Source organism: Haemaphysalis longicornis, unplaced genomic scaffold, assembly GCF_048455015.1.
Source record: "Haemaphysalis longicornis isolate Haplotype H1 unplaced genomic scaffold, Haemaphysalis longicornis Haplotype H1 scaffold_14, whole genome shotgun sequence".
Taxonomy (NCBI): domain Eukaryota; kingdom Metazoa; phylum Arthropoda; class Arachnida; order Ixodida; family Ixodidae; genus Haemaphysalis; species Haemaphysalis longicornis.
In genome coordinates this window covers 18,090,495-18,115,005 of record NW_027526245.1, presented here as the reverse complement: position 1 = coordinate 18,115,005, position 24,511 = coordinate 18,090,495, and the positions used below count along the sequence as shown (strand labels likewise).

Here is a 24,511-nt window from a genome sequence, read left to right as displayed (position 1 = left end):
TCCCTCTCCTCCACACCTTTCTCGCAAAGTTTTCTGGTTGTAACACCCAACTGGTGAGCCGTCTTGGAAAGAGATTTATAACTGTGCTACAGGGAAACTTACTCACAAGTGCGCCCGGTATAAAGACCATGCGCCACAAGATAACAATCCGTTCGAAGGCCTCCGGAAGGCTTTTGAATAGGTGTCATGCCTGTGCCTCACGGTAACTTTAAATTGATAATTGCACTCTGGCCCACAACTTCCCATTACGTATTTACAACGGGGAACTCCACAGACAATCGGTTGAACGGCCTTCCGAAGGCCTCCAAAACGGCCGTGTAGCACAAGTATGAGTGAATAGAAACTTTTTAGCAACCATGGCGACCCTTTTGAATGTTACGTAACTTTTCTCGTTAATGTTTTGCAGCACTTTAACGCTAATAAAGTTTCTCGCGTCCTAGTTTAGGATCCTAAGGCGTTAGTAACGGAGTTTTTAAGAACGTTAATAAAGAACGAAGAGAAAAATTCCGGTCGCAGTTGTAAAACGTGCTCTCAGAAGTTGTGGCGTGTCGCGCGACACGCCACAGCATCTAACAATTGTTAGACCGCAGCCTTTGTTATTTGCGGGACTAAAAAATCACTAAATTAATTTATTGATATTTGCATCCCGCAAATAACAAAGACGATGGTCTTCCCTAATCGTTTTTAATGATCACGCTGCGTGTGAAACATCAACAATAGCACGGTTCAAGAGGGTTTTCTCATAAAAGTAGTACCAAACATTCATGCAAATCCCTCAAAAAAAGAATTTTCAAAAAATAAGTCCTGGACGTTTTTAATAGGCCGCAATCTGCCAAGTGGCGCTAAAAGGGAAAGCAACGCCACGCTGTGTCTGACAACAATAAAAACTGACCGTGTGCTTACTTTGGAAATTCCGATTATTCTGCGACGCTCACGAATAACCGTATTTTTTAAAAATAACGATGGGATCAACCACGGCTGTTCGTCTGCGCGGGTACCTCAGAGCGCATTGAAACAGCTTTCGCGACCGGCGGCCACCGGGTTTCTAATGATGATGATGATGACTACTAGAAGCCCTACCTTTGTATCGGGACGTCGGTTGTCACCAACCGACTTGCCTGTGTTATTCTACTTGTTTGCCCTACCCTTCACTAAGCTAATGGGTTACCCCCCTCCCGCCCCCTCGTCGCTTCCCCCCCCCTTCCTGCCCTTTCATCCCTGTTTACCTCCTCCCTTCTGATTCTATTTCGGTATATTACTAATCGTATACGTTCCACTCTCTTCCCTACTTTTCTTCCATCATCACTCCAGCCGCCTCTTCGTCACCTCTACGGCTCTGAAGTTGAGGCTCCCCCTCACACCAAATCTCAAAGCCTCCGCCAACGTCGCTTCCCATCGCCCTGTCGCGGTCGTATCTCTGTGCAGTCTATGACAACATGTTGTACGGTTTCCAGATCCCTGCCACAGCATACGCAAGTTTCGTCCAGTTGCCTGTAGTTAGCCGTGTATGCCCGTGTTCTCAGACACCCCGCCCGTGCCTCACAAAGCCATCCACTGCCTCGCGTATTGCCATAGAAACCTTCCTTCCTGATTTCTAGTTTCTCTGTCCTATAAGTCTCCATGGTTTTTTTCCTTTCCATTCTCTGCACCCAATTCGTCGTCTCTGCTGCTTTTACCTGCTTTTTACCCGTTGTGTATACCCCACGTTCCCCTACCCAATTTCCGTACCGCTCGGTCAGCTGTCTGGTCCTCAGTCTCCACCGCGTGTCGATGTTCCCCATTTACAGGTACCTAAACAATCTCGCGGCCAATTTTTGATGATCAGCACCGATGATCACCAATGATCACCGCTGATGATCGCCGATGATCACCGATGATCATCGCCAAGGTATACGCTGCGGCGGAAAATGGAAGTAGCGCCGTCACCGGTGGAGAGGCGCCTTCGGCAGGCCGGACCATGGCCTCCGCAATCTGCGGGGAGGCCACAGCTGGACCTACTTTCGATCGAGCGGCCGAGCCACAACACTCAGATTCTGGAATTGTTGCACCTTTAGAACCACTGAGCATGATATCAGGATGTGTCTTGGATTAATTACACGCCAGAATTTTTGGGGGACTTTCAAGAACATGGAGGACAAGTGAGGATTATAAAGATTACGGCGGGTGGATTTCAGTAGGGACGAGTATTCTTTTTCACATTTTTCTGCTTAAGCCAGGATATCGAAAGTCGGTCTTTATCAGCTAATCAGCTAGCCTTTTCTTTTTATTGTTAAAACGTCGAAGGTGTCGGTTAAACCAAGGAGTGCTATTGTTTGTTTTTATGCCTATTGTAGGGGAAAGATCTGCTGATGGGGCTAGTTAAAGCGTCTTTCAATAGAATCCAGCTTTCTTCGACACTGCGATTTAAGTAAGTTTCAAAAAACTGTTCGCTGAAAATGGATAACTCGGAATTATTTGCAATAAAGTTTGCTCTGTTATAACAAGCTATTATTATAGACAACGTTTTTAGTAGCGGAATAAATAATATCTGCCGTGTGGTTGTCGTCATCAGAAAGCCCATCAACATGAATGAAGTCTGAGCAAATGTGTGAACCGTATGTCAGAATAAGATCTAAGATGTTGTAGGTAGAACCAGCACGCCGCGTGGGTTGGGTGACTGTTCGTGTAAAGGTGTGATCAGGGCATATCTGCAGGAATGAATGTGTTTTCTTGTCACTGGAATTGCTGATAGTGGTGACCAATTGATATTAGGAAAGTAAAAAAGCCAACGATAATTAGTGAGCACTTTGGGTACCAACTATTCACTTCACTGAAAACACGATTAAACTCCGCAGAAAAAACATTATCCACATCAGGCTACTACGTCAGTAGTAGTTCAGCAGAACACACACGCCTTCCAAAAACAAAGTTATATTGAAAGGAACACAGATAAATTTTAGTTTTATTGCTATCGGTACACCACCACCTTTGCGGTGTTTTTTGTGGCAACGAAAAATATGAAATTTGTATTTTTTATTTATTTATTTATTTATTTATTTATTTAACAAATACTGTAGACGGTTTTTCACCGTACTAGCAGGAGGGGGTTACATCATGTTTTAAGTGCGAATGCACTTCTTAAGCGAGCCTGAATCGTCGGCCGCCGTTGTCCGCATAGCAACAGCTGCGGGTGCGCGCGCTCCTCGTCTTCCTCCTCGTCTTCCCTAGCAACGGGGGGAGATGGGCGCGCGCTACTCTCCTCCTCCTCTCTCCGCTCAATGACTGCGGGTGTTGGGCGCACTTCGGGCGGGAGAGCTCTCGCTCGCGTAGCGGGCGCTCCGCATTCCGACGCGTGAGGGCGCTCGTGTAGCCCTCGCCGTAACGGCGGGCGCTACTCTCCTCCTCCTCTCTCCGCTCAGTGACTGCGGGTGTTGGGCGCCTCCTCTCCACTCCAAGATCACGATATCCACCGTAATCGCGCAATCAACAACCGTGCATTCGCACTTACACACTCTCCCCCTCGGGGAAGTGCGAGGGAATTTTTCTAACACAAATGTCAAACCTTTCAGATGTTGTAGCACGCACGCAGCCGGGAGGCCCTAAATTCCACTCGTCCACGGTTCATACAAAAAAGATTACTTAAATGTGTTAATTTTAGGAACATATGCTCTAACATTTTTTTTATGATTTAACCTTCCTGACCGCTCGTGAGGTGGCAGAAGATACAAATCTTTATACAAATGATACAGATGACACAGTTTAAAAGACGCTTAACCTTGCAATTGTTGGTTTGTTTCCAAACGACTTAAGAACACATTCCTTATAATTTCAGAGACCTATTAAAGGCGCCTAAAGTCGGAAAATATAAATCTGGCGCTTAGTCGCTGAATGCTCTCCAGTTTCTGTATATCTTCCTTTAGGTATGGATCCCACACTACTGACACATATTCCATCACTGGTCGAACTAATGTTTTATAGGCTGAAGGTTTTTCTGTCCAATCACACGCCCCCAGTGTCCTCCTTAAGAAGCACAGCTTTTTGCAGGCTTTGGCGCACATATTATCTATGTGAATGTCCCAAGTGTCGTGTTGATCGACAAACCCACGTATTTCATGTCGCTCACAAATGCAATACATTTATCCCCCAAAATGAAGGGGAGTTATTTTATGTGTTATTATAAGAGCACAAGTTTTTGAGTAGTTGATTACCATGTGCCACCTCTCGCACCAGTCAGCAATTTTACACGTTTTCATTCAGCGATAATTGATGCAGGGTGTTACCGACAGTGGTATAAATAACACAGTCATCAGCAAACATTTTCACAGTCACACCCGCGTCTAGATCATCAGCAATATCATTAGTATATATCAGGAACAAGAGCGGCCCTAACACCGACCCCTGGGGCACTTCTGAAAGTATGTCAAGGTTTTGGGATTGACAGCTGTTAACTTCTACATACTGTGTTCTGCTTTTCAGATAGGCAGAAATCCAATTCACAAGGTTGGGAGCAATGCGTACTTGCTGTAGTTTGCTCATTAGTAGAGAGGGCGGTACCTTATCAAAAGCTTTTGATAGGTCCAAAAATACTGCATAAACTTGTTTTCGATTGTTGACGGCATTGGCGAAGTCATGTATAACTGATGCGAGCTGGGTCGTGGTTGAAACCTTTTTCCTAAAGCCATGCTGGAAGGTGACTAATAATTTATTGGATTCGAAAAACGAAGTTATCCGGCAGAAATGATGTGTTCAAGCAGTTTGCAGCAACTACTGATTAATGATATTGGTCTGTAGTTCGTCGCCAGTAGTTTGCGTCCGTCCTTGTGAACCGGCACAATTTTTTCACTCAACCAATCAGGAGGTAGGGAGCCGTCATTCAATGATGCATTGAACAAAACATAAATATTGCGATATCATATCCGCAATATTTTCAAAAAGGCATTGGGGATACTGTCAGGACCAGACGACTTATTTGCGTGCAGTTTTGAAAGAAGGAGGCGAATACCATTTACGCTTAATTTATATCTCTCAGATCGAGTGCTGCACACGGGCAACTAAAAACACCGTGAAATGTACTGTTTAGCACATTATCAATTTTGTAGGGGTCAGTAACTTCACAGTCGCCTACGTGGCGACTTCTACGTGGCGAAGTCAACAGACTTCGTTTTTTCGGAAAGGTATCCCCATAACTTTTGCGGTGCGTTTTTCGTGAAGTTCACAAGTGCGGTGCCAAAAACAATATTCCCGAGCACTCCGTATTTTGTGCCTCAGTGTTTCCGAAAGCGAAGATATGATATTGTTATCTTTAAGGGAAGCCATGCGTTTTCTCGATAGCATGCTTTTCAGGTGTACTATTTCGCGTGTAATCCAGGGATTGCGATGTTTTTTTTCCTAATTGTTGGTTCGAATTTATCAAGAGATGACAAAGTAATATTTTGGAAAGGTTTTCACAAGCTTGTCACATCCCCTCACAAATCAAGTGAATCAATAATAGATTCGTCATCAGCAGCAGAAAAACTGAAGACACCTTTACTCCCGCGATGCTTTTTGGTAGTGGCGAAATTCCCAGTAAGTAAAACAAGCTTATGGTGGGAGATGCCGTCACAAACATTTACTTTCGTGCTATCCTAAAACTTTCCAACAAATATGAGGTCTCGTACGCTTTCAAGGCTTTGCGTAACTCCTGTAGCCTCTTTGACAAGTTGGACGAGATTAAAGTTTAGCATCAATTCAAACAACAAGTTACAGTTCCCTGTGTCAATTGATCCAGAGGGGAGAATGTGCTAATCAATTGATGGTAGGTTGAAGTTCCCCGCTAATATGATTTTTGATTGGATTTGTCCTTCTTTTGAATATAAGACTGAATGTTTCCTAAGAATGATTTGGTTGAGGAGGCGGGGCCGACAGACTATTTGAGATCACACACTTTCATGGTCGGTTATTTCGGCCAAAGTGATACAAGTGACTTACTTTTTCCCTACCGAAGCAACTCCTCCTCCCCGGCAGCGGCGACCATGTCTAATCATTTTGTGAGTTGTGGGAACAATTTCAGAACCTAGGATATCTGAGGATAGCCGAGTCTCGGTAATTGCAATGATTTCTGGATCGTATGTGAATATCATTTCTTCAAGCTCCCGATATTTGTTAACAATGATCCTGGCATTAATGAGGACAAAACGCAGCTGCTTGTAATCAAGTCCTTCATTGCGGTTACGTTGCGAGCGGATAGGTTTTGCTCGTCCCATTCATAGATATCGTCATCAACCCGTATCTTGTCGTAATCCAGAGACACTTTGTGACGTAGAGCCTTGAAATCACTTGAGCACCCGCCGCGGTGGCTCAGTGGCTAAGGCGTTGCGCTGCTGAGCACGAGGTCGCGGGTTCGATTCCCGGCCGCGGCGGCCGCTTTTCTGATGGAGGCGAAAAGCAAAAACGCCCGTGTGTACGAGATTTCGGCGCACGATAAAGATCCCCAGGTGGTCAAAATTAATCCGGAGCCCTCCACTACGGCGCGCCTCATCGCCTGCGTTGCGTCGGCGCGTTAAACCCCACAATCAATCAATCGAAATCACTTGAGCGAGCCCAGAGTTTGCGGCACTTTGCTAGATTGCCCTTGCAAAAGTGCAAAAGTCGTGGTTTAGCGAAATAGGTGTTCCTTTTCTTTTATGGCAGTTTTTAACACTTAGTTTTTTTGTTGTAATCGAAAAAGTTCATGACTAGCTTTATTCTGCTTTTTTTGCAGCCCTATGCACTCTTTCAAAACAGTTATTAACCGCTCCCAGCTTCTGCCCTATCAGTTCTTCGGTTATATGTTTTTTTTTTTTTCAGTTCTTCAGCGTTTCCCCGATCCAGCTCCGTAAATTCCAAAATAATAAGGCTGCGGCGAGTGCTTCCATCTTCTAAATCATCCAGGCGCTTTTGATGCAGTTGTTCATTGCACACAGAAGAATTTAGCGGTGCTGCCATTGCGGGCCCTCCGTGCCCTCTGAAGTGATCGTTGAAGGGGTCGTATTTATACGCTGCAGCAGGGAGCGTAGGTTCGAAGCAGTCAGATGACGATGATGTTAGAGTTGCGAGACAATCGGGACTGGGAAATTCAACCGGGTTTTGCAGCAGTTGCACCATTGTCATTGCTTTGATTCACAAGGCAAATATGTACCGAGTGTAAAAGATAACTTCAAGACACTTAGCTTTAGCGAGCATTTTTAATTTGCAGTTGTTGTCATCAGCAACTAGTGCGTTTTTATCGTCTGCTAAACATGTACATATTCATTACTCTTGTCGATCAACAATTGCTATTGTCACTAATATTTGCGTCATTGTTGACGCGTTTGACATCGTTCATTGGCTGTTATTACGTCGCGCGAAACTTATGCTACAGAGCGTATCCACATAACCTCACCGAGGAGCGTTTGTCCATCGCGCTTCGCGGCTCCTTGCCATTCCCGCCGCTCGATTAACCCTAGGCAATTTTCTTACAAGTAACATAGCTATTCTCTCCCATGGCCCCATGTGAAGGGCCCACTGACTGCAATGACTTGTGTTTTGGAAATCTTAAACTGTCCACAAGTATATGCCCGAAATGGCAGCGACGACGCCATTACAGGGGATTAACGACGCAGCAAAGAGACTAAATGCACGCATTTCGTCTTCCCGTTACACCTTATACATCTGCGGGGACGAACAGATAGTCCGCATTCGTGCCCACGGCCCACACTCTGCCACAGATACTCACCTTGAAGACGAACGGTTGCCCGCGAAGACTACCGGCTGTATTTAAGACCCTATTTTAGTCCTTTTAAATGCAGAGCATTTCAGTAAATCATGATGTTACCCGAGTTGGCGTCCATGGTCCGCGTCCGCATTGCTCCTCCTACACTACATAAAAAAATAATACTTGCCGGCGCCAGGTTTCGATCCTACGACTTTGCGGGCGGAACGCAAGGTGCACGGTACTCTACCAACTGAGCCACAAAGCCGACAGAGAGCGAAAGGTTACGAACGTGCCTTATATCCTTGACTCATTCAACCGTCGGCCAGAGGTGCGCCCTCTCCCCCGCGTCCTCCTCGCCTTCTCTCCGCTCGCAACGCCCTCTCTCGCCGCGTTCGGTTCGGGCGCACAACAGGTGGGGACGTGCGCAACACCCTCTCTCGCCGCGTTAGGTTCGCGCGCAAGAACAGGTGGGGCGCTCGCATCGCGCTCTCTCGCCGCGGTCGGTTCGCGCTTAAACCACATATGTCGTTCGCGCGCGCTGCGGTCGCTAACATCTGTGGCGTGATCGTGACGTCAGCATCACGCGTTCGCGTGGTGGCGATTTCGGCGCTATAACACTCTCTCGCGAGGGGCATTGGATTGGATTCGATTGGATTGGCTTGGATTGGCTTGGATTTGGATTGGATTGGATTAAAGTGGATTGTGTTGGATTGTGTTGCGTCATAGCCGCGCCACGTTGCGTCATAGCCGCTCCACGTTGCGTCATAGCCGCGGCAGGGGGTTCACGGCACGTTTCACCATCGACTTCATCGACAATGTCTACGCTGGAAGACAACAATTCCAACAACAACAACCAATACGTAATCCATACGACTTGCAGGCGCGCCCCCCCCCCCGCAGAAATGCTCTGCATTTGATCGTGCCCCTCGCGAGGGGGATGTTTTATATAGTGTAGGGGGAGCGATGCGGACGCGGACTACGGACGCCAACGCGGGTGACATCGGGAGTTACTGAAATGCTCTGCATTTAAAAATCATACAGGCACCGGCACGATTCGAGCCTGTGTCCGGTAGACCAGACAGAGTCAGTGTCAGTCGACTTACTACCCATTGGGCTACGACCTTTTTGCCTAAAAGTGCAGGTGGTCAAAATAAACCCGGAACCCTCCACTACGGCGCGCCTCATCGCCTTCGTAGCGTCGGCGCGCTAACGCCCCCCCCCCCCCCCCGCTTCCCCCCATCACAAATGAAATCAAAGCTGGTTTTCTGGAAGCTTGGAGTGTTCACACATTACGATTGTATACATCACCCCAATGAAACGCTCCAAAACAAATTGTGTCCGAAGATTTTGCATCTACGACAGCGTCTCAGACAAACCTAGGTGACAGATTGAGGACTGCCGCCATGTTGGTTATTGGGACGAGGGCTCTAAGTTCAATCGTCATTGCCAGCTGCGCCATCAAAAGGTATAGAACAAGGAGTTCTCAAATGTCCTAAAATATTATTATGTGCTTTTACAACAAAAAACTTATACCATGACCTCATCGTTTAACATACTTTTGTAATTGTTTTTTTACCCTAATACATAAGGAACGAAAAACATTTCGTTCCGACAGCTTGATCTTAGGTAAGGCTGTTGGTAATAATTAGGAAGATGCGGAGGCTCTGGGCAAGCGTTGTGCCTAAGCATTATCCAAAAAAATCAGGGAAGCTTGCCCTCACCCGCGTTACTTGATGAAGAAGCTATTGTAGGTGAGCATTACATAGGTTTCGGTATCATTGTTTATTATAGTTGTGGTGCTAGTAACCGTCGTCATATGCATAGAAGAGGTCATCGTCTTCTTTGTGGCGAGCGGTGAATGCAATCATCATCAGCATTTTACACTTCACCAGCTCTTGATTGATTGATTGTAGGGCTTAGCGCGCCGACGGAACGCAGGCGGTGAGGCGCGCCGTAGTATAGGGCTCCGGATTAACTTTGACCACCTAAGGATCTTCAACGTGCGCCCAAATCTCGTACACACGGGCGTTTTTGCCTTTCCCCTCCATCAGAAAAGCGGCCGCCACGGCTCGGAAACGAACCCGCGTCCTCGTGCTCAGCAGCACAACGCCTTAGCCAGTGAGCCACCACGGCCGGTCACCAGCTCTTCGTCATCGACTCGAGGCAGCGGGGGCGGATATGCAAGTCGTCTCAGAAAGGAGCAGCACACTCGTAGATATGTTCCCAAATATCCACAATGGCTTCTAGAGAAGGCAGAGGCCGCGGTAACCTGTCCTAAGCACGGTGTATTGTCAGCCTTAAAATAGCGCTTCAGTTTTTGTTGTTTACATGCACGCTAGCACTTCACGACAGCGCTGGTGTTTTTTTCCTCAACTACTGCGTGGGCCGGAACTCAGCGGTCACTGCGTGGCACACGCTCGTCAGCGCTGGCCACTTTCTTGCTCCTGAAGGTTGTTGCTCTCTTATGTTTTGCTTAAGCCACGGCGCCATGCCGAGGGTGCTCGGCGGTCCCTGTGGGGCACGCGCTCACGTGCGCTTTCCATTTCATAGTATTTTTTTCCTGCAAGGCTGCACTTACCGCATGTACAACAGCTCTGTGGTTACAAATCGCCATTTGCGGTGCCAGCAATGCTGTATTGTATCATTTGGCATTGATAAACATCGTTAAGTGTTAGGCTTCAGCTTGTACGCGGTATTGTGATGGCGTCCGTTTACGCCTTTCTGACCGAGAGGTTTGGGGTGTCACACACGCAGCGAAGCGCTCACGAGAGTGTGTTTCGTCGAGCGCGCAGCTGGTTATTGTTTGAGTCTATCGTATTTACACTGCACTCTTCAATTATACTGAGTCGTAGTTGAGACCTTATTCCCGTCTTATCACGTTCTGGCAAACGACTCGCGGTCAGCAACGCAGTTATTTCAAACACCAATTTTTCGGAGTGGTAATGTAGTAGTTGCCGCTGCAATAACGTTTGTCGGAAAGCGTGGCAATTGGATGTTGCTCATTTACACAACAGTAATACTAGAAGTACTAGTCCCTTAATCTACGATGGCAATGGCTCTGTGGACTACTGCGCATCTCCTGAAGCATCTGGTGAACACAAATTTCCCTTAGCGTTAGTATGTTTAGAAGCTTCCTCACTTTGTCGACACAGCTTATTCAGTACAACACATTCGGCATTTATCTCAGTCTGTTAATTCTGGAAAGCTCTTGCTTTATTTACCATTGTCCGAACATTTTATAGCCACAGTACCCCAGGTACTGTTCTTGTACCCGTAATACTCTACTTAATGCATATTTTTCTTGCGCTTCAGTGCACTGAAAAGTCCAAACTTGTTTTCCAAAGCAAAACGAATTTAAAACAGCAGTTTGCTCTCAGTGAATTGTACCAATCTCTCGCAATGCGCTTTGGCGTGGTAGCGCTGAAATTTTATGTAACCTTACCTGACGCCCGGGCCTGGAAAAGAGGACAGGAACAAATCTGAACGCATTAAAGCTCAAACAGTCGATTTCACATCGACACTAATGTTTTTACGCGTGTTACTTCTTTACGCGTCTTAATGTTTTTACGCGTTTTATGCGTGTTACACCTCTTACGCGGTTCATTTTTAAGATTTGTTAGCATTAACCCAGACAGACCACAAGGACTGCAATAGACTGCAATAGCTCAGCTTAAAGCTTAAATTGTAAAGCACTTCAAGGTTCGCAGTAGTGACGGTTGGAATATGTCAGCATGGCACCGAGGTGAGAAACACATTATTAGGATTAACGTTAATGGAAAACACGATAATAGTATTAACTGCTGTCTGTACAGGAAACAGGGAAGCAGTCAGGTACATTTGTGTATCGTTTGCGCCATACCCTCATTCTTTCTTTGTGAAAATACAGAGCAAAGGATCCCACGTACGGTGAGTTGGCATCTCCGAAGGAAATGACTACTAGTCTATATTTTACAAAAAGCCATGTAAGCACCTTTAAACAAGCACAAACAGGAAGAAGATGCTTAAACACCTAACAACGCATTGGCAAGCACACCTAAAAACCGAAGCACAGTGTTGCATCTCTAGTCCTCGATACACCACTCATAAAGGAAGCTTCCTTTTTCTGCGCACGGTTTTATCAGTGCATATTTCTCAGTATATGAGGCAATGAAAATGTCGGAAGCACCAAGATCTAAAAATGCAGATGCGTTAGGATAATTGAACTCTTTATTGCATAAACTTGACGTGAAAACTAAAGATGCCCGAAGTAAATAGCTCATTATAATAAAATACAAGTGTGGTTCTTTCCAAACAGTGTATTGAGGGAAAACACAATGACGAAAATGTCTATGCAAGATTCTAACTACTCACCCAGTTATTATTTAAAGCATTAGGGTAGCTTGCGACTGGACCGGCCAAACATATACAATAGCTCTGTTTTCCGGGTTTTTGTTACACTCCACTCGGGTCTTGGACCTTTGAATTTCATGAGTCGTTTTGGCTGGGAACTCGAAATACGTGCCTATCCATCAGCATAGGCCATGTGCAATATTTTAATGTGCAATGCATAAAGATCACAAGGTTTTTGTGGAATTTTTATTACGGTGGGACTGGGTGTGTGATAAGCGAATAGAAAAGTCACAAAAGGATGCTTATCTTGTCTTTTTCTCTTGATAGAGTTTCTGTGCAAAGAGAGAGGATGGTGGAAAGAACGCGGCTGCTTGCGTTTGGTGGTTGTTCGCCTGCTTGGTTCAGGGTTATTGATATGTTCAAAGCGACTACACTTGGACACTCGCCCTCTGTCCGAACAAAAGATTTTGGGCACGTGGGATGACATCAGGAAACAAAGCCTAGCCATTAAAGCCCTGCTTATATTTCTCAGTGACGCAACTCTGGATTCTCGGCTTTAGGTTGCGACTAAAAGGCTGCGAAATAACGTCGTAGTAGTTTTCTTTTCCTTTTTATGGATGATATTCATGTGCTCTAGTCATCTGATTCAGCGTCCCGTTGTATGTGAAACGTTCATTGGTTTTACGGCTTGTACATATTTCATTTGTCGCTTTCATTGTCATTTTCCATACCTCCCACATTCATTACTTTCTCTTTTTGTCCCCAGTACCCTACCCCCAGTGGGAAGTAGCAGGCCCAAGATAATTTCCTCAGGCCGATATTTTCTCCTTTTCAATACACATTTACTGTCTTTCAAAATGGAAGAAGTGAGAGCTGGGGGGAAAAGGTGCTAAGGGGGAAAGAGTTTGGCGTGCTTATTTTGGTGTGACAAGAGCGTTGGGCCCCCCTCCACTTTGTCCGTGAACTATAAGACGCGCTTCGAGCTTGGCCTGCTTTGGCTCTCGCGTTTGTTCAAGCAACACATTTCTTCAAATTAAATTACAATAACTAAAATTATTTATTAATAATAGCTATATATTAATAGGTATTAAAATAAACAAATAAATAAATAATCAAGCATGAATGAACGAACGAACGAACGCTCGAAGAAGAGATAGATGGTCTCACAGAAAGAAGATCTCTGCTTATCAGAAAGCGGCGCACAGAGTAGCTAGACAACATCCTAGGGAACTTCTACCACCAAGGGTCATTTAGGCCGCTTGGTGGCCTACATATGGCCTAAAAAAACCTTACCTATAGTTGGCGCGTACCCCTGCGGGTTACGTTCACCTCTAGTGTGGCATTACCGAATGGACGGATGGAAGGACGGAGGTACGGAGGAACGATTGAACAAACGACCGAACAAACCACCAGGCAAGCAGGCAGGCAGACAGGCAGGCAGGGAGTCAGGCGCCCATAGTACGTATATATGTACGCATTTTGAGCACGTACAATGGGTGCCTTTACAGGTACCCCGGACCCGCGTAAAGCGTCCACACTACCAGGGTGACCTTGGACATCTAGAACTTAGTTGTAACATGTTTTCGTATATCACAAAAATTGGGCCCATCTCCCCGCGAGGGGGACTCGAGTAAATGCGTCGCATAGGGAGTGGTTGTATTGCGTTAACGTTTAGTGTTTGGGGAGTTGGTGGTACTGAATGCGTTGTATCAGCAACTTCTTGACGTAGTTTGAATGTGTCGAGGATATAAGGCGCGTTCGTAGCCTTTCATTCTGTGTCGGTTTTGTGGCGCAGTGGGAAGAGCACCATGTACCTCGCGTTCCGCCCACAGGTAGTCAATGCGTTGTATCAGCAGCTTCTTGACGTAGTTTGAATGAGTCAAGGATATAAGGCGCGTTTGTAGCCTTTCATTTTGTGTCGGCTTTGCGGCGCAGTGGGTAGAGCACCATGTACCTTGCGTTCCGCCCGCAGGGTCGTGGGATCGAAACCAGGCGCCGATAAGTATTATTTTGAAATGCAGAGCATTTCCGTAACTCACGATGTCACCCGCGTTGGCGTCCGTAGTCCGCGTCCGCATCGCTCCCCCTACACTATATAAAAAATAATACTTGCCGGCGCCAGGTTTCGATCCTACGACTCTGCGGGCGGAACGCAAGGTGCACGGTACTCTACCAACTGAGCCACAAAGCCGACTTTTTTTTTTTTATTGCCGAAAAGGACAAAACAACACATTTACAACAATACCAGCCACAATGACTGATAAAACAAGAAAGGAAAGAAGGAAAAGAAAAAGGGGGGACTGCATCGCTTTGAGCGAGCAGTTAAAAGAAATGTACTTTCATGACAGCCAAGTCATCCATTAGAGACAATATTTCTTCACCATAGCCTGCTCTGTGGAACACCTCGCGTAATTTGCATATGCTTTCTACAAAATAACAACATACAGATCGAGCATTTACATCTGCATTACGCACATCCATACGGCTCCTCCATATAGCATGTAGGCCCAGGAGGAAGAACAGGTCGTAGGGCAAAACATCTGGACCTATAGCGAGGTATCGAATTCCATGGGGCGTCAAAGGCAGTTCTTTCTTTAAGGTGCGCTGCAGGACATCCCAAAAAAAAAACTGCGTCCCAGCAGTCCAGGAATACGTGTTCAATACTCTCCGGTTTCCTGCAGAGTGAACAGTCCGCACCCCACGGCAAGAAGAGCTCCTTGGCAGCCATCCACGTCATAACCGGGAGAGTTTCTGTGTGCATCTTAAAGAAGAAAGTCTTAATTCCCCCCGGCACTGGCATTTTCTTCACTCTCTTCAAGACATCCTGACCTGGGCCCGCATTGTAAATAGAACGATACAAGGGTTCGGGAAATAAACATTCGATCAAATCCCCCATCAATTTTTTACGTGTCACGGAAGAAAGAAAATCACGCGAGAAGCGTGCCGTGAGAAACCGATATGAAAAAATCACTTCCTTCAAAAAACGACTAACGCTGTAACGAGCCACAACAGCAGAAGTAACCAGAAAGTCAGGCAAAGCATCACCTAAAGCAAACTGCATAAAAGTTCGCAAGAAAGGGTTAGACTGGTCCCGCAAAAAGAAAAAAACGCGACACAACCTGTCTTAAAAAGAGATGGGGCAAAGCTAGCCCACCCCCTTTGAGCTTTCTAAAAAGATTAGTACGACTAGTTCTTTCGAACGTTGAATTCCAAACGAACACGGCAAAAATGCGGTGAAACTTCTGAATATTCAAACGGGAACAAAACAAAGCCTGCATAACATACCAAATCTTGGCCACTAGAAAAACATTACAGATCGTGACACGAGCAAAGATGGACAGATTACGACCCCCCCAGTTCCCTGTCCGTTCTCGTATTTCCTGTGCCTTTTCACACCAGTAAGTCTTGTTATCACGGTAATGCTGCAGCGGTACTCCTAGATAAGACGTTGGTTTTGATGACCACGTGACACCCTTGAAGATGCGTGGAAATTGCAGCCAATCGCCATGCCAGAGGCCGACACACTTCTTGTAATTAACTGAACTGCCCGTGACATCACAGAACTCCTGTGTTATGTCCAAGGCATTTGAAACACTTTGTTTGTTAACGCAAAAAAAAAAAAACAACGTCATCTGCGTATGCCATTACTCTGACTTCGGACGATTCTAGTGTAAAACCCTGTATGCCGGTACTGTTGTTAATTCTTCTACATAAAGGTTCCAAGTAAAGCGCGAAAAGAAGAGAGGAAAGTGCGCAGCCTTGTCGTATTGAGGCACACACATCTATACTCTGTGTTAGTCGTCGGTTGACTAAAATCTTAGTTGTGCACTTATGGTAGGCCATTTTAACTCCGTCAAGTATAACTTTTCCAAGTCCTGCGCGTTCCAGGATTTTGAAAAGAATGGAATGGGACACCTTATCAAACGCCTTTTCAAAATCAATTTGTATCATCGCCACCCTCCTAAAATCCACGTCACATGCTTCCAGAATAATCCGTGCAACATGGATGTTGGTATAAATGGTTCGTCCTTTTATCCCGCAAGTTTGATGGGGCCCGACCAACGTTTGGATGACCCCCTGAATTCGCTTAGCCAGTACCTTCGTGAACACTTTGTAATCAGTGTTAGTCAGGGTAATGGGCCTATAGCCAGTGACTTTTGACAATTGTTCTGCATCGTCACTCTTGGGAATCAGAATTGTATGTGCTTTTGAGAAGGACGGAGGTAAAAAACCAAAGCTGAAGGATTCACGGAAAACTTCATATAAAATAGGCGCCACATCCTTTTTGAATAATTTATAGAACGCAGTACCTAACCCGTCTGGTCCCGGTGATTTCCCGTTATTTAAATTGTTTATCGCGTCTTCGATTTCCTCCACGCTTATGGGGCTACCTAAACTCTCAGTTGTCTCTTTTTCTAATTGGGGCAAAAGGCTAAGAAATGAGCTCTCAAACCCATCCGGTGCCTGTTTACAGGAAAAAAGGTCTTTGCAGTATTCGAAAAAAGCTTTTTCAATTTCAGCTTGTTCACGGACTTCGGATCCTTTGTATTCTATTCCCCCAATTTCGTTCTTCTTTGCCTGCCTTTTTTCGTCTGACAGTGAGCGCTTCGTTGGCATTTCCCCGGCCATAAGGTTCTCTGAACGGGCCCTTATTGCCGCCCCCTTGTACTTTTCTACTTCGATGGCTTCTGTTTTTTCTTTTACACTGCGCATGTCAGCCATAAACAGACCGGGCATTTTTGTCTCCTCATCTGTCAGCTGTTTAAGCAAGTTGCGTAAATCCTTCTCTTGTTTTCTTTTTTCACGTCGAATTTCAGTAGAACGCTCAATAGCTACAATCTTCACTTCTTGCTTAAAGCACTCCCACTTCTCGATACAGTTCTTGCCTTCCGTGTGAAAAAGTTCATCTCGCTCTGCGTTAATCATGGAAAGAAACTTGTCATCCTTAAGGAGCTTTTCATTTAATTTCCAAAGGGTCCAGTTAAACTTTTCCCTGCTTTGTTTTTTGCATCCGACACGCGCGGTAACCAAACAATGATCTGAAAACGAGACGGGTTCGACTGAATAATCATTGCACGAGGGGCCTAGCTCTGCCGACACATAAATCCTATCTAATCTGGCATGGCTAGCTCCTTGAAAATGTGTGAATTTTGCCGCGCGTGTAGCATTTGCGAAGCACGCAACGTCCTCGAGTAACAAGCGGCTGATGTTTTCCAACAAAAAAATAGCACTTGGATCAGAGGGGGCGTTTTCGTTCGAACGGTCCTCTTGCCTGCAAACACAGTTAAAATCACCGAGAAAAATAAGCTTCCTGTCACACTCGAGAAGTTTAACTATATCCTCAAAAAAAAAATACGGCGTTCTTTGGGCTTTGTGGGCGCATAAACACACACAACTCTAAAAGGCTGTTGGTGATACACGAAATCACAGCAGACGAAACGGCCCTCTGAGCAGGCCTTAACGCTTTCAACCACGCAGTTTTTCGCCTTTCTTATAAACAAGCAACAGCCTCCAGAAGTTCCAGCCGCATGGCTAACGCACACGCAATACGCATCAAGGAACGGTTGCACCATGGTGTCTGTATGTTGCTCGGATTCAATTTTAGTTTCTTGCACGGCTAGCAAATCAATTTGCATTTCCTCCATTAGCTTCCGAAGTTGAAGTTGACGCTTCCTTGAACCAAGGCCTCGTACATTTAGCGTCGCTACTTGGAGGGGTGTATCGGCTGTCACCGATAATGAGTTACACACCGACACCATGATTTACATTTTAGCGGGAAACACAAGACTCAGTGCTTCTTAAAACGCGTCGCGGACTGTGACCGCGGTTGGTGCGATTCAAACTTGCCCTTTTTTTTTTTTGTTGATATTTTCCATTCCTTCTCTAGGCGGGCGAGGCGTCGCTCTTCGCTCAATGTTGCATCCCGGCGTCGCTTTGCTGACTCGTCTCGACGTCCGGTGTTCTCTGCCTTCGTGCCCTCGTCCTCCGTTAGATACTCTCCGCTATGCAGTGTCCGTGTGGAAACACATGAGTGCTGGCTCACTGCGTCGTCGTCGTCCGCGCTGTCTTCGTGCTGCTGCTCGATGGGTGCGTCCTCCTTAGTGGCCTCGGGTGTACTTGCAACCCAGTCGCTGGTCTGTGGCTCGAGCTGTGACCCGTTGGCGGTTTGCTCCTCGCTTACTTTTGCAGTGTCAAGGGGCGTTTGGTCGCCAGCCCCGTTCACTCGGTTTACGTCGTTCTCCGTCGCTGCCGCGGCCAAAGCTGCCGACGCCGCTGCCCTCTCCGCTTCTTCGTCATCCATGACTTCAGGATGTACTTCCGGTTCATCAGCAGGGCCGGTGACATTGGCGTAGGTCCTTACACATTCGTCTGAGAGGTGACCAAAAAGCTTACACTTCGAGCACCTCGGTGTTCGGCACTCTTTTCGCATGTGTCCTCTACGCTTGCACCGCAGACACTGAGGCGCACGACCCGGCACGACGACAAGAACGGAGCCTCCGTAGAACTTGAACAGGTGGGGCAAATCGTCGGTGGTGAGGTCCTCACGCAGAGTCATGCGGACGAGGCGTGTCGTCGACTCCGCAGTCTCAAAGCCGGCTGCCCCCCATGCGTCTTGGCGAACGTCCTTCACTTCACCAAACTCTGTGAACACCCTGCGTATCGAGGCATCCGGAACGTGAAAGGGTACCCAATGTAGCTTGATGGTAACTTCTTGTTGAATGGGGTCTATGACGGCGCAGTAACGCCCCTTCACTTTCAGTCCTCCCGCGTCCACCAGCCGTTGGCGCGCCTCCGGTGTCTTCAGCTTTATCAGCCAGACATGGCCCATTTGAAAGGGCCCTATTCCTGCGATGTCCTTGAGCACGCCCATTTCTTGTAAAGGCGTGCGAAAGTCCTCAATCCGGTATGGTCTCCCACCAAGGTCACAGTGAAGAATTAAACAAGCTTTCATCGAGTCTTCCGACGATATCGTCGGCAGCAAAAACCTGTACCCCGAAGGCGCAAAAGGAAACCGTTCACCGCGGCCGGACATGGCCGCTGAAACGCCTGGCGCGGAGCCAGCCATCCGCACGTCCGTTCGCTGAGCGCGCCAGAAGTGAAGTGAGCCACAAAGCCACGTTCGTAACCTTTCGCTCTGTGTCAGCCACAAAGCCGACACAGAGCGAAAGGTTACGAACGTGCCTTATATCCTTGACTCATTCAACCGTCGGCCAGAGGTGCGCCCTCTCCCCCGCGTCCTCCTCGCCTTCTCTCCGCTCGCAACGCACTCTCTCGCCGCGTTCGGTTCGGGCGCACAACAGGTGGGGACGTGCGCAACACCCTCTCTCGCCGCGTTAGGTTCGCGCGCAAGAACAGGTGGGGCGCTCGCATCGCGCTCTCTCGCCGCGGTCGGTTCGCGCTTAAACCACATATGTCGTTCGCGCGCGCTGCGGTCGCTAACATCTGTGGCGTAATCGTGACGTCAGCATCACGCGTTCGCGTGGTGGCGATTTCGGCGCTATAACACTCTCTCGCGAGGGGCATTGGATTGGATTCGATTGGATTGGCTTGGATTGGCTTGGATTGGATTGGATTAAAGTGGATTGTGTTGGATTGTGTTGCGTCATAGCCGCGCCACGTTGCGTCATAGCCGCTCCACGTTGCGTCATAGCCGCGGCAGGGGGTTCACGGCACGTTTCACCATCGACTTCATAGACAATGTCTACGCTGGAAGACAACAATTACAACAACAACAACCAATACGTAATCCATACGACTTGCAGGCGCGCCCCCCCGCAGAAATGCTCTGCATTTGATCGTGCCCCTCGCGAGGGGGATGTTTTATATAGTGTAGGGGGAGCGATGCGGACGCGGACTACGGACGCCAACGCGGGTGACATCGGGAGTTACTGAAATGCTCTGCATTTAAAAATCATACAGGCACCGGCACGATTCGAGCCTGTGTCCGGTAGACCAGACAGAGTCAGTGTCAGTCGACTTACTACCCATTGGGCTACGACATTTTTGCCTAAAAGTGCAGGTGGTCAAAATAAACCCGGAACCCTCCACTACGGCGCGCCTCATCGCCTTCGTAGCGTCGGCGCGCTAACGCCCCCCCCCCCCCCCCCCCGCTTCCCCTCATCACAAATGAAATCAAAGCTGGTTTTCTGGAAGCTTGGAGTGTTCACACATTACGATTGTATACATCACCCCAATGAAACGCTCCAAAACAAATTGTGTCCGAAGATTTTGCATCTACGACAGCGTCTCAGACAAACCTAGGTGACAGATTGAGGACTGCCGCCATGTTGGTTATTGGGACGAGGGCTCTAAGTTCAATCGTCATTGCCAGCTGCGCCATCAAAAGGTATAGAACAAGGAGTTCTCAAATGTCCTCAAATATTATTATGTGCTTTTACAACAAAAAACTTATACCATGACCTCATCGTTTAACATACTTTTGTAATTGTTTTTTTATATAGTGTAGGGGGAGGGGTGCGGACCTGTTGTTGAGAGCGAGGAGGGTAGCGTGATGCGGGAGAGGAGGAGTGGGGGAGAGAGCGCGCCTGCGCGCTGAGCTGTTGCGGACGCACGGCGGACGCTACATGTGAGTTAAAGAAATGCTCTGCATTTAAAATTTAAGAGAAGCACATGGGGAGAAACAGTCCCGAAAACACGGGTCACAGCGCGCTGACAAGGTGCCCAGGTACTCTTTGTGCAGCCTGAATGCAGGACAGTGTTGAAAATGTAACCGCGGAAGTCGCAAAACATGGTGGAAACTCAGGCAGGAGACAGGGTTCTGTGGGGCGCATTTAACACGCCACAGTGACCACGGTGGAGATTTTAGCAGTTAGCGATGCTTTGGTGTTTACAACGCACGCATGCAACGGTCGTGTGGCCACTAAAACCACGCCAACAGCATCAAACAAAACCAATGGAAATCATGATTCCTTCCACATTGTGAAGTTCGAGGACCAAGAAAGCTGATACTACACAGAAAATTAATGATGGGAAGTGGTGATGCGGATAGCCGGCCCTCGCAGTCCTATAATCCAGTGAACTATCGCTAATGGAGAAGCAGAGACATGCGTTCTTAGGGGAACATCGGGGAACGGCACCCTTAAAATCACAGTTTAGAACATACTCGGATTTTTTTGACGTCCTCGGCGTCCTGCGGTTTAAGGACTACACCACTTATCCAACAGGACGACACAAAAGAACTGAAATGCAGGGCGCAGAACCCCGTTTTTTTTTTTAATTTTCTACAGCGTGCTCCCCCGCTACAGTTGAAATTTGTGGTTCAGCTCCCACCTTTTTCGGTATCAGCCGCTTATAATGAAGCAAGCATACAAATAAAAACAAAAGCACGCTCAGAAACGCTTCGAGCTCAGCCGACTTGTAGGAAATTTAATAGACGGCGTTTTTTGAGGCTTCACATTGATTGATTGATTGATTGATTGATTGTAGGGTTTAACGCGCCGACGCAACGCAGGCGAAGAGGCGCGCCGTAGTGGAGGGCTCCGGATTAAGTTTGACCATCTGGGGATCTTTAACGTGCGCCGAAATCTCGTACACACGGGCGTTTTTTGCCTTTCGCCTCTATCAGAAATGCGGCCGCCGCGGCCGGGAATCGAACCCGCGACCTCGTGCTCAGCAGCACGGCCACCACGGCGGGTGAGGCTGCAGCCACCACGGCGGGTGAGGCTTAGCCACTCAGCCACCACGGCGGGTGAGGCTGCAGAACAGGGCTGAACGGGACCCTAACCAGAAACAGCTTCGATGTAAATGAATTCAGATGACATCTCTTGCCTGAATGTCCCTCGTTTCTCCCCCAGCACACCCTCGTGACTGAATCCTCTTTTCCATGAGCACGCAGCCAATTTGAAGTGTTTGGTATCGAATGCATACTTCACATTTGCTTGTAAGCGGCGCCAGACAATAATGCCTACAAGTAGAGCTGCAATAAATCTGCAGCAAAAACTGTTTTGGAACTCATTGGAGGTACAAAATCATGTCTTTGTTGCCAAACGGAATAATCTGAGCACACGAGTTTGCTCCGGTACGTTTTGTGAACCCGCATGAATTTTCAAAATTCTGCATGCATATGAATATTGCGTTGGAGTGAGCGTAGACGTGTTGCTCACCAAAGAGTCTGAGTTTGAGTGCGAGGAGTTTCCAAAAAAACTTTATGAGTAAGTTCGAGTGAGCCGTTCCAACTTTTCGAGGTATGGCTATGGGCAGCGCACATTTTTTGTACCGTTTACGACTTTTTTGTGGTTCGCGTAGTTGTGTTTAGCCGGACAAGGAAGTACATTTTCACGTGCGATAAAAAAAAACGACTAGAGCAAAAACGTTTTCCGACCAAAATAAATGGAAGCGAAATTGTGCCCGTTTTGAATCTCACGTCCCCGTTACAAAGTTTGCATTTTGTGATGGTAAAAATCTCGTAATACTGCCCTATAGCAATATCCTCAGCTGACCCTAAACAATTGTACAATCCTAAAGTCACGTACAATGTATAAGTAAACATGGTCTCCAACAGAAGGGAGCCAGAAAGCCAAATTTACTGTTGTAGAGTCTTGATTTATGTGCTAAGAGTGGACAGGGTTTTTAAGGGCAGGCAAATGGCTGGCTTACAGATAAACCCTGTAGGAAAGATAAGAACACATAAAGACAGCGCCATAACAAATAAAATGAAGTTAGAGACGTACAAAAAAGCAATAACCTACAAATTGCCCAAAAAGGTAAACGACAACGAATAAATTGATCGTCCCAAAAGGCCATTTGTTGGGTTTATCAAAGCTTCGCCCAAACGCAAAAGTTGTAGAAGAGCCAGGCGCCTGGCCACGCGGACGCTGGTATCCAATTTTAGCATGAGTACGTGGCTGTGGGGCTCGAACCAACCAACTCTGGAAGCCATGACGGTCGTCCTACCCGATAGTGAGAACAGACAATGGAGAAGTATTAAAGGTGACGTAGTAGCACGTAATACTTCGCCTAAATTCATCTTAAAACGGCGTTTTACGTGTGGTGAGTGCAATAGAAGGGGAGCTTAAGCACTTTTCTTCCCGAAAAAGACGACATAGAAAGTGAGTGCATCTTTTAGCAACAGAATGTGGATTTTAGCAACGGCTAATTTAAATTTGCAGGTCGCATACCGTGTGGCCAAATTCCATGCGCCAGTTAATTGCGGGTGGGCATATCTGTGTTCCCTGAGTCTTTCGCTGTTGTGTTCACTTGTTTGGCCGACGTAATTACCACCGCGTGACACTAGCCTCATGAGCAACCTTTTGGCACATTTGAAAAAGCTGCGTACGCGTCTGTCCTCGCACTTTTTCTTCGCTGCCAGGTTTCTTTGTCTAGGCAGCACTGTGGAGCACAGGAAGTTTTTAATGGCACATTGAACACTGCATGCACGTTAAGTGTGCCACCGTCTTGTCCTTTCCTGTGTGATACGACGTGAACATACTTAGACACCGGGTTACCTCTGAGGTGCACCTTTTTTCCTACACCACTTCGTTTAGCAATTCCCTTCAAAGCTTTTCCTGCTACAAAGACCCGCACCAATTCGCGGCAACCACTTCTCTTTACTCGGCAGACCTGCTTGCAAAAGTTTCCATCGACATGGTGAGAACAGGATTTTGTGATAGATCCCTCAGTGCCACATCACTACGTGACCCTCAGTTTATTCAGTTGTTATCAGAAACGTAAGCGTTCGTTAGCACTCCATGAACCAAAACTATGGACTGACATCAAATAGTACCTTTGACAAATGAGCCATCTTGCGCAAATCCGCTCTACGCAAAATATATATAAATGCAAACTTTTGAGCGAGCTCGCAGCCCTACAACTCTATACCAATTATATGGTACTTGTTGACTTGGTTTCAAACACCGCGTTACAGAGTGAAGGTGGATTTTAAGGTCGAAGCTGAGACCGGAGCCGCACCTCTGTTAAAACGGCCAGCTAGCCTGCGGACGTTCTTATGTGCTCTAGGGAACTAAGTAACAACGTTGTTTGTTTACCAGCGTTGTCGTTTTCCATTGACCGGCCACAGGCTTTATCAATATCGGTAGTTTTATCTATATAAGCGTATATTTATTTGGTATACCGAATAAACATGCGGTTTTAAAAACAAAAATATACAACGAACGTCTGTAGTTGATAAAATAATGGCTATGTAAAGCCGAACGTCATTTCATAGCCAGCTGTTTTATTTGTAAGAGAAAATCGCTCGGTGTTTTTGGGCGATTTGGAGGAGCGACTGGAAGCGGAAGCCAATATTCATTGGCTAGTGCCCAATATAGGACCGCTCCGTGCGACGTTAGGTCCGATCACTCACCTGCAAAATGAAGCCTTTCTGTTTCGCATTCAAGCAAGCAATTTGGAGATTGCAAAAATAAGTATTCTACGAAACAGCCTGGTGATAGTCGGCGGGTGTAAAAGTGTTTTCTTTATAAAATTTGTTCTGACACCACATGTCTTATTCCTAGCAGCATGGTGGGGCGTTTA

General features: G+C 46.9%; 1 protein-coding gene across 2 annotated transcripts in view; it reads left to right on the top strand.

Moving 5' to 3' along the window:
• The window catches only part of LOC144164987 (uncharacterized), a 54,934-nt gene that overhangs the window by 5,407 nt on the left and 25,016 nt on the right, over nt 1-24,511 (top strand). The gene's annotated exons all lie outside the window — the stretch shown is intronic.